This window comes from Hyperolius riggenbachi, chromosome 4, assembly GCF_040937935.1.
Source record: "Hyperolius riggenbachi isolate aHypRig1 chromosome 4, aHypRig1.pri, whole genome shotgun sequence".
Taxonomy (NCBI): Eukaryota; Metazoa; Chordata; class Amphibia; order Anura; family Hyperoliidae; genus Hyperolius; species Hyperolius riggenbachi.
The window spans coordinates 8,748,284-8,755,783 of record NC_090649.1 but is presented as its reverse complement, the minus strand read 5'-3'; the positions used below and the strand labels follow the sequence as shown (position 1 = coordinate 8,755,783).

Below are 7,500 nucleotides of genomic sequence, written 5' to 3'. Positions count from 1 at the left end.
TCATTTGAGACACGTTGGAATCTCATTCACGTTCATGAAAAGGGTGAGCAGCATCAAGTTCATGTCTTAGTGATACAACAGACATCCCTGGCAGTGTCTGTGACCAAATGAAGTTTTCTGTACCCCAGAAGCAGCAGTAAAGTATTAGCCGGGGATCGAACCCAAAGCCTGGCGACGGCTGTCAAGCCAAAGAAAGGCAGTTCAAGCCCACCCAGGGACAGGCTCGCTTTAGTGCCTTGCTAGCTATTTGTTTAGAACATTATAGAGTGTCTGCATTAAGTGTTGACCATTTAGAAAGAACTTTAAGCTGGCGTAGAGTCTGCTGCACCGGAATGGAACCTCTCCAGAGACTGAGCAGGTGCAGGATGTCCTAACTGTTCAGAGATCTTGTCTTGGTCTTGTCTTCCATGGAATTGTAGGGTGCCAAAAGCAAGCTCACATGCATTGGCCGGGAATCGAACCCGGGTCAACTGCTTGGAAGGCAGCTATGCTCACCACTATACCACCAACGCTACTTGCTGAAACTCGCCTAGCATGTACCATTGCAATATACCCAAGAGAAAAATGAGCTTGCTTATTTGCCTACTTTGCTAGATGTAAGCAGTGGGACACATGGTGATACTGCTTACAGACTTCAATTCAAGACTTCAGAAAGATCATGTGCCCCCCTGGATGATGCTGGTGCAACACACACAGCAAAGGACAGCAATTTGAAGTCTGGAAGATTCCAGGGCAAGGGTGGGAAGGATGAAAAGCTAGGTGGCCATGCAACCATTCCTGCTAACCCAAAGCTTACTTGTGCCCTACAACACATTGGCTTAAGACTTGACCAAATCCAATGCTCCAATATGGGGAAGCTTCTCTGTTTGCTGTTTTTTTTTTTTTTTTTTTTTTTTTTTTTAAGTGCGGTGTCACAGTTCACCCATCTCTTCAACTGCAAGAACGGCCCAGGAGTAGTCTTAGCTACCCTAATATGTACGTTACAGCAGGGCCCTTATTACACTTTCTCTTACAGGGCAATGGAAACCGTTTTGCCCATGCGATAAAGCAAGGTGCAAAAATGAATTCGTGCCTAGCAGAGGATGGTTTCGATCCATCGACCTCTGGGTTATGGGCCCAGCACGCTTCCGCTGTGCCACTCTGCTTCTGTTTGTATTCAACCTTCAAGTTTAAGAAGGGTACATTAGTTGAAATAGTTACACTACTATCTATGTTACAGCAAGGCCCTAATGACACTTTCTCTTAAGGGGCTATGGCCGACAATTGGCCCATATGGTAAGCAAGGTATAAAAACCAACGTACACCTAGCAGAGGATGGTTTCGATCCATCGACCTCTGGGTTATGGGCCCAGCACGCTTCCGCTGCGCCACTCTGCTGCCATACAGTGAATGCTTCATTGTGGGAAAAAGTGGCGTTAAACTTCTTGGAGCAGACTTACTTCCTCACTCCACAAGACACACATACATCCCCATAAAATCATTTAGCAACAACTGCAGGCACAGTCTCTGTGGCGCAATCGGTTAGCGCGTTCGGCTGTTAACCGAAAGGTTGGTGGTTCAAGCCCACCCAGGGACGGCCTTTCCTTTTGTGTTCAACAGTTGTCCGAAGAGAACCCCAGATAGCCATGTAGATTCATTTGAGACACGTTGGAATCTCATTCACGTTCATGAAAAGGGTGAGCAGCATCAAGTTCATGTCTTAGTGATACAACAGACATCCCTGGCAGTGTCTGTGACCAAATGAAGTTTTCTGTACCCCAGAAGCAGCAGTAAAGTATTAGCCGGGGATCGAACCCAAAGCCTGGCGACGGCTGTCAAGCCAAAGAAAGGCAGTTCAAGCCCACCCAAGGACAGGCTCGCTTTAGTGCCTTGCTAGCTATTTGTTTAGAACATTATAGAGTGTCTGCATTAAGTGTTGACCATTTAGAAAGAACTTTAAGCTGGCGTAGAGTCTGCTGCACCGGAATGGAACCTCTCCAGAGACTGAGCAGGTGCAGGATGTCCTAACTGTTCAGAGATCTTGTCTTGGTCTTGTCTTCCATGGAATTGTAGGGTGCCAAAAGCAAGCTCACATGCGTTGGCCGGGAATCGAACCCGGGTCAACTGCTTGGAAGGCAGCTATGCTCACCACTATACCACCAACGCTACATGCTGAAACTCGCCTAGCATGTACCATTGCAATATACCCAAGAGAAAAATGAGCTTGCTTATTTGCCTACTTTGCTAGATGTAAGCAGTGGGACACATGGTGATACTGCTTACAGACTTCAATTCAAGGGGGGTGGAGAGGGGGGTGGGGACAGTGTAAAGATTAAGGAGGTTGGTAAAACTTCAAGTAGCCCATTTCAGGTAAACAAAATTGGTAAATGTGGTGGTAAAAATATAAAGTGCATGATAACCAATGCTCGGAGCCTTGCAAATAAAATAGATGAACTAGAGTTCATTCTGAATGACAAAGGCTATGACATTGTGGGAATAACCGAGACATGGATGGATGAAAGTCATGACTGGATAGCCAATTTAAAAGGATACAATGTGTTCAGGAGGGATAGAACAGGGAAAAAAGGTGGAGGGGTTTGTCTCTTTGTTAAGAATTCTTTTACAGCTGTCCTCAACGATGAGATGGAGGAAGATTGCGAAGATGTGGAGTCCGTTTGGGTAAATATTCATGGTGGAAATAAAAGTTGCCAATTGCTTATTGGGGTATGCTACAGACCACCCCATATTAATGAAGCTGCAGAACTGCAATTACTACAGCAAATTGAAAAAGCGGCAAGTAAAAATGAGGTCATAGTTATGGGCGACTTCAACTTTCCAGACATTGACTGGGGTATTGAGGCTACCCATTCTGGTAAAAGCAGCAGATTTCTGGCAGCACTACAGGACAATTACTTGACTCAAATGGTAACGGAACCAACTAGGGGGAATGCGTTACTGGATCTGATCATTTCGAATAGACCAGATAATGTATCAAATGTGCAGGTTCAAGAACATTTGGGAAATAGTGATCACAACATGATAACGTTTGATCTGGTGACTGATAGGCCACGGGGCAGCGGGACCGCTAAAACTATGAATTTTAGAAAAGCAAAGTTCAATCAAATTAGGCAGGCACTAAGTTTGGTGAACTGGGATAATGTACTACAAGGGGAGGACACTGAAGGGAAATGGCAAGCTTTTAAACGTATTCTCAATCAATATTGTAGTATGTATATCCCATATGGAAACAAAATGTCTAGGAATAAAAAAAGGCCTCTATGGATGAATAGAAAGGTTATAGATAAAATGAAGAGGAAAAAGAATGCCTATAAGGTCCTAAAACAGGAGGGGTCCGAGGCTGCACTCAGCAATTACAAGGAGTGCAATAAAAATTGTAAAAAAGAAATTAGGCTAGCAAAGATCGAAGCTGAAAATCAAATCGCTAGGGATATCAAATCTAACCCAAAAAAGTTTTACAAGTACATCAACTCTAAAAAAAGAAAGGTTGACTGTATAGGACTCCTAAAGGATGAAGGTGGAAACTTAATGGTGGATGACCAAGGTAAGGCAGAGTTATTAAATGCTTTCTTTGCTTCTGTCTTTACAAAGGAAACAGCACTGTTGCAAATTACAGAGGCGGAAGAGTCTCAATCTTCTAACTGTAATATTAAATACTTAACGCAGGAAGAAGTGAAGGCAAGACTAAATAAATTAAAAATAGACAAGGCACCTGGCCCGGATGGCATGCATCCTCGGGTCCTAAGGGAATTAAGTTCAGTTATAGATAAACCCCTTTATCTTATCTTTTGTGACTCTCTTGCAACTGGCAGAGTCCCAGTGGATTGGCGTACAGCCCACGTTTTCCCATTATTTAAGAAGGGCAAAAAATCAGATCCAGGAAATTATAGACCTGTAAGCTTAACATCAGTTGTATGCAAACTATTTGAGGGGTTACTAAGAGATACTATACATGACTTCATAGTAGAAAATAATCTTATTTCTCAGCATCAACATGGGTTTACTAAAGACAGGTCCTGTTTGACTAACATGCTCAGCTTTTATGAGGTAGTGAATGCTAATATGGATATTGGGAATGCTGTAGATGTGATATACTTAGACTTTGCTAAGGCATTCGACACTGTTCCCCACAAAAGTCTGGTGCAAAAGATGAGGATGCAAGGACTGGGGAAGAGTCTGTGTGCTTGGATAGGGAACTGGCTAATGGACAGAAAACAAAGAGTTGTGGTCAATGGATCATACTCAAAATGGGAGACTGTTAGCAGTGGGGTCCCACAGGGGTCTGTACTGGGTCCAGTGCTCTTCAATTTATTTATTAATGACCTAGTGGATACAGTAGTGAGCAATGTTGCTATTTTTGCAGATGATACAAAATTGTGCAGAATCATCAACTCTAAGGAAGATAGTGTTATATTGCAACAGGATCTGGATAGGATGGCTATATGGGCACATACATGGCAGATGAAATTCAATGTTGACAAATGTAAAGTCATGCATTTTGGTCGTACCAATGGTCTAACACCATACAAAATAAATGGGATACAGTTGGGGACATCAAACTTGGAGAAGGACTTAGGAGTACTCATCGACAACAAGTTAAATAATCGTACTCAATGCCAAGCCGCTGCAGCTAAAGCTAACAAAATTTTGGGATGCATTAAAAGGGAAATAAAAACTCGAGATGCTAGCATAATATTGCCCCTGTTTAACTCTCTAGTAAGGCCACATCTGGAATATGGAATTCAGTTCTGGGCACCACATTACAAAAAAGATATTGCAGTTTTAGAGCAGGTGCAGAGACGAGCAACAAAATTGATACGTGGGATGGAAGGTCTCACTTACCAAGAAAGGTTAGATAAACTGGGTTTATTTAGTCTAGAGAAAAGACGCCTTAGAGGAGATCTAATTAACATGTATAAATACATCAGAGGGCAATATAATAGCTTGGCGGATGAGCTTTTTGTCCCTAGGCCTTCTCAAAGGACTAGAGGACATGATCTGCGCATGGAGGAAAAACGTTTTAGCCATTTATTTAGGAAAGGGTTCTTTACAGTAAGAGTGATTAAGATGTGGAATGCATTGCCACAGGAAGTCGTTATGGCAAACTCTATACCTGCATTTAAAGGGGGCTTAGATGCTTTCCTTGCGTTGAATGACATCCATGGCTACAATTACTAGGTAATGCCAATGATGTTGATCCAGGGATTTTATCTGATTGCCATCTGGAGTCGGGAAGGAATTTTTACCTTGTAAGGGTTTTTTCGCCTTCCTCTGGATCAACAGGGATATGTGAGGGAGCAGGGTGGAGTTGTACTTTGTACTGGTTGAACTCGATGGACGTATGTCTTTTTTCAACCAAAGTAACTATGTAACTATGTAACTTCAGAAAGATCATGTGCCCCCCTGGATGATGCTGGTGCAACACACACAGCAAAGGACAGCAATTTGAAGTCTGGAAGATTCCAGGGCAAGGGTGGGAAGGATGAAAAGCTAGGTGGCCATGCAACCATTCCTGCTAACCCAAAGCTTACTTGTGCCCTACAACACATTGGCTTAAGACTTGACCAAATCCAATGCTCCAATATGGGGAAGCTTCTCTGTTTGCTGTTTTTTTTTTTTTTTTTTTTTTTTTTTTAAGTGCGGTGTCACAGTTCACCCATCTCTTCAACTGCAAGAACGGCCCAGGAGTAGTCTTAGCTACCCTAATATGTACGTTACAGCAGGGCCCTTATTACACTTTCTCTTACAGGGCAATGGAAACCGTTTTGCCCATGCGATAAAGCAAGGTGCAAAAATGAATTCATGCCTAGCAGAGGATGGTTTCGATCCATCGACCTCTGGGTTATGGGCCCAGCACGCTTCCGCTGTGCCACTCTGCTTCTGTTTGTATTCAACCTTCAAGTTTAAGAAGGGTACATTAGTTGAAATAGTTACACTACTATCTATGTTACAGCAAGGCCCTAATGACACTTTCTCTTAAGGGGCTATGGCCGACAATTGGCCCATATGGTAAGCAAGGTATAAAAACCAACGTACACCTAGCAGAGGATGGTTTCGATCCATCGACCTCTGGGTTATGGGCCCAGCACGCTTCCGCTGCGCCACTCTGCTGCCATACAGTGAATGCTTCATTGTGGGAAAAAGTGGCGTTAAACTTCTTGGAGCAGACTTACTTCCTCACTCCACAAGACACACATACATCCCCATAAAATCATTTAGCAACAACTGCAGGCACAGTCTCTGTGGCGCAATCGGTTAGCGCGTTCGGCTGTTAACCGAAAGGTTGGTAGTTCAAGCCCACCCAGGGACGGCCTTTCCTTTTGTGTTCAACAGTTGTCCGAAGAGAACCCCAGATAGCCATGTAGATTCATTTGAGACACGTTGGAATCTCATTCACGTTCATGAAAAGGGTGAGCAGCATCAAGTTCATGTCTTAGTGATACAACAGACATCCCTGGCAGTGTCTGTGACCAAATGAAGTTTTCTGTACCCCAGAAGCAGCAGTAAAGTATTAGCCGGGGATCGAACCCAAAGCTTGGCGACGGCTGTCAAGCCAAAGAAAGGCAGTTCAAGCCCACCCAAGGACAGGCTCGCTTTAGTGCCTTGCTAGCTATTTGTTTAGAACATTATAGAGTGTCTGCATTAAGTGTTGACCATTTAGAAAGAACTTTAAGCTGGCGTAGAGTCTGCTGCACCGGAATGGAACCTCTCCAGAGACTGAGCAGGTGCAGGATGTCCTAACTGTTCAGAGATCTTGTCTTGGTCTTGTCTTCCATGGAATTGTAGGGTGCCAAAAGCAAGCTCACATGCGTTGGCCGGGAATCGAACCTGGGTCAACTGCTTGGAAGGCAGCTATACTCACCACTATACCACCAACGCTACATGCTGAAACTCGCCTAGCATGTACCATTGCAATATACCCAAGAGAAAAATTAGCTTGCTTATTTGCCTACTTTGCTAGATGTAAGCAGTGGGACACATGGTGATACTGCTTACAGACTTCAATTCAAGACTTCAGAAAGATCATGTGCCCCCCTGGATGATGCTGGTGCAACACACACAGCAAAGGACAGCAATTTGAAGTCTGGAAGATTCCAGGGCAAGGGTGGGAAGGATGAAAAGCTAGGTGGCCATGCAACCATTCCTGCTAACCCAAAGCTTACTTGTGCCCTACAACACATTGGCTTAAGACTTGACCAAATCCAATGCTCCAATATGGGGAAGCTTCTCTGTTTGCTGTTTTTTTTTTTTTTTTTTTTTTTTTTTTTTTAAGTGCGGTGTCACAGTTCACCCATCTCTTCAACTACAAGAACGGCCCAGGAGTAGTCTTAGCTACCCTAATATGTACGTTACAGCAGGGCCCTTATTACACTTTCTCTTACAGGGCAATGGAAACCGTTTTGCCCATGCGATAAAGCAAGGTGCAAAAATGAATTCATGCCTAGCAGAGGATGGTTTCGATCCATTGACCTCTGGGTTATGGGCCCAGCACGCTTCCGCTGC

At 43.8% G+C, this 7,500-nt stretch overlaps 4 non-coding genes across 4 annotated transcripts; 1 reads left to right on the top strand and 3 right to left on the bottom strand.

Annotated features, from left to right (window-relative positions):
• Positions 1 to 440: 440 nt before the first annotated feature.
• Positions 441 to 512, bottom strand: TRNAG-UCC (transfer RNA glycine (anticodon UCC)). Its single transcript has one exon. It is a non-coding gene; the product is annotated as a tRNA-Gly (tRNA).
• Positions 513 to 1,502: 990 nt separating this feature from the next.
• On the top strand, positions 1,503 to 1,576 carry TRNAN-GUU (transfer RNA asparagine (anticodon GUU)). Its single transcript has one exon. It is a non-coding gene; the product is annotated as a tRNA-Asn (tRNA).
• A 497-nt stretch (positions 1,577 to 2,073) lies between these two features.
• TRNAG-UCC (transfer RNA glycine (anticodon UCC)) lies at positions 2,074 to 2,145 on the bottom strand. Its single transcript has one exon. It is a non-coding gene; the product is annotated as a tRNA-Gly (tRNA).
• Positions 2,146 to 6,804: 4,659 nt separating this feature from the next.
• On the bottom strand, positions 6,805 to 6,876 carry TRNAG-UCC (transfer RNA glycine (anticodon UCC)). The gene has a single exon. It is a non-coding gene; the product is annotated as a tRNA-Gly (tRNA).
• Positions 6,877 to 7,500: the final 624 nt, after the last annotated feature.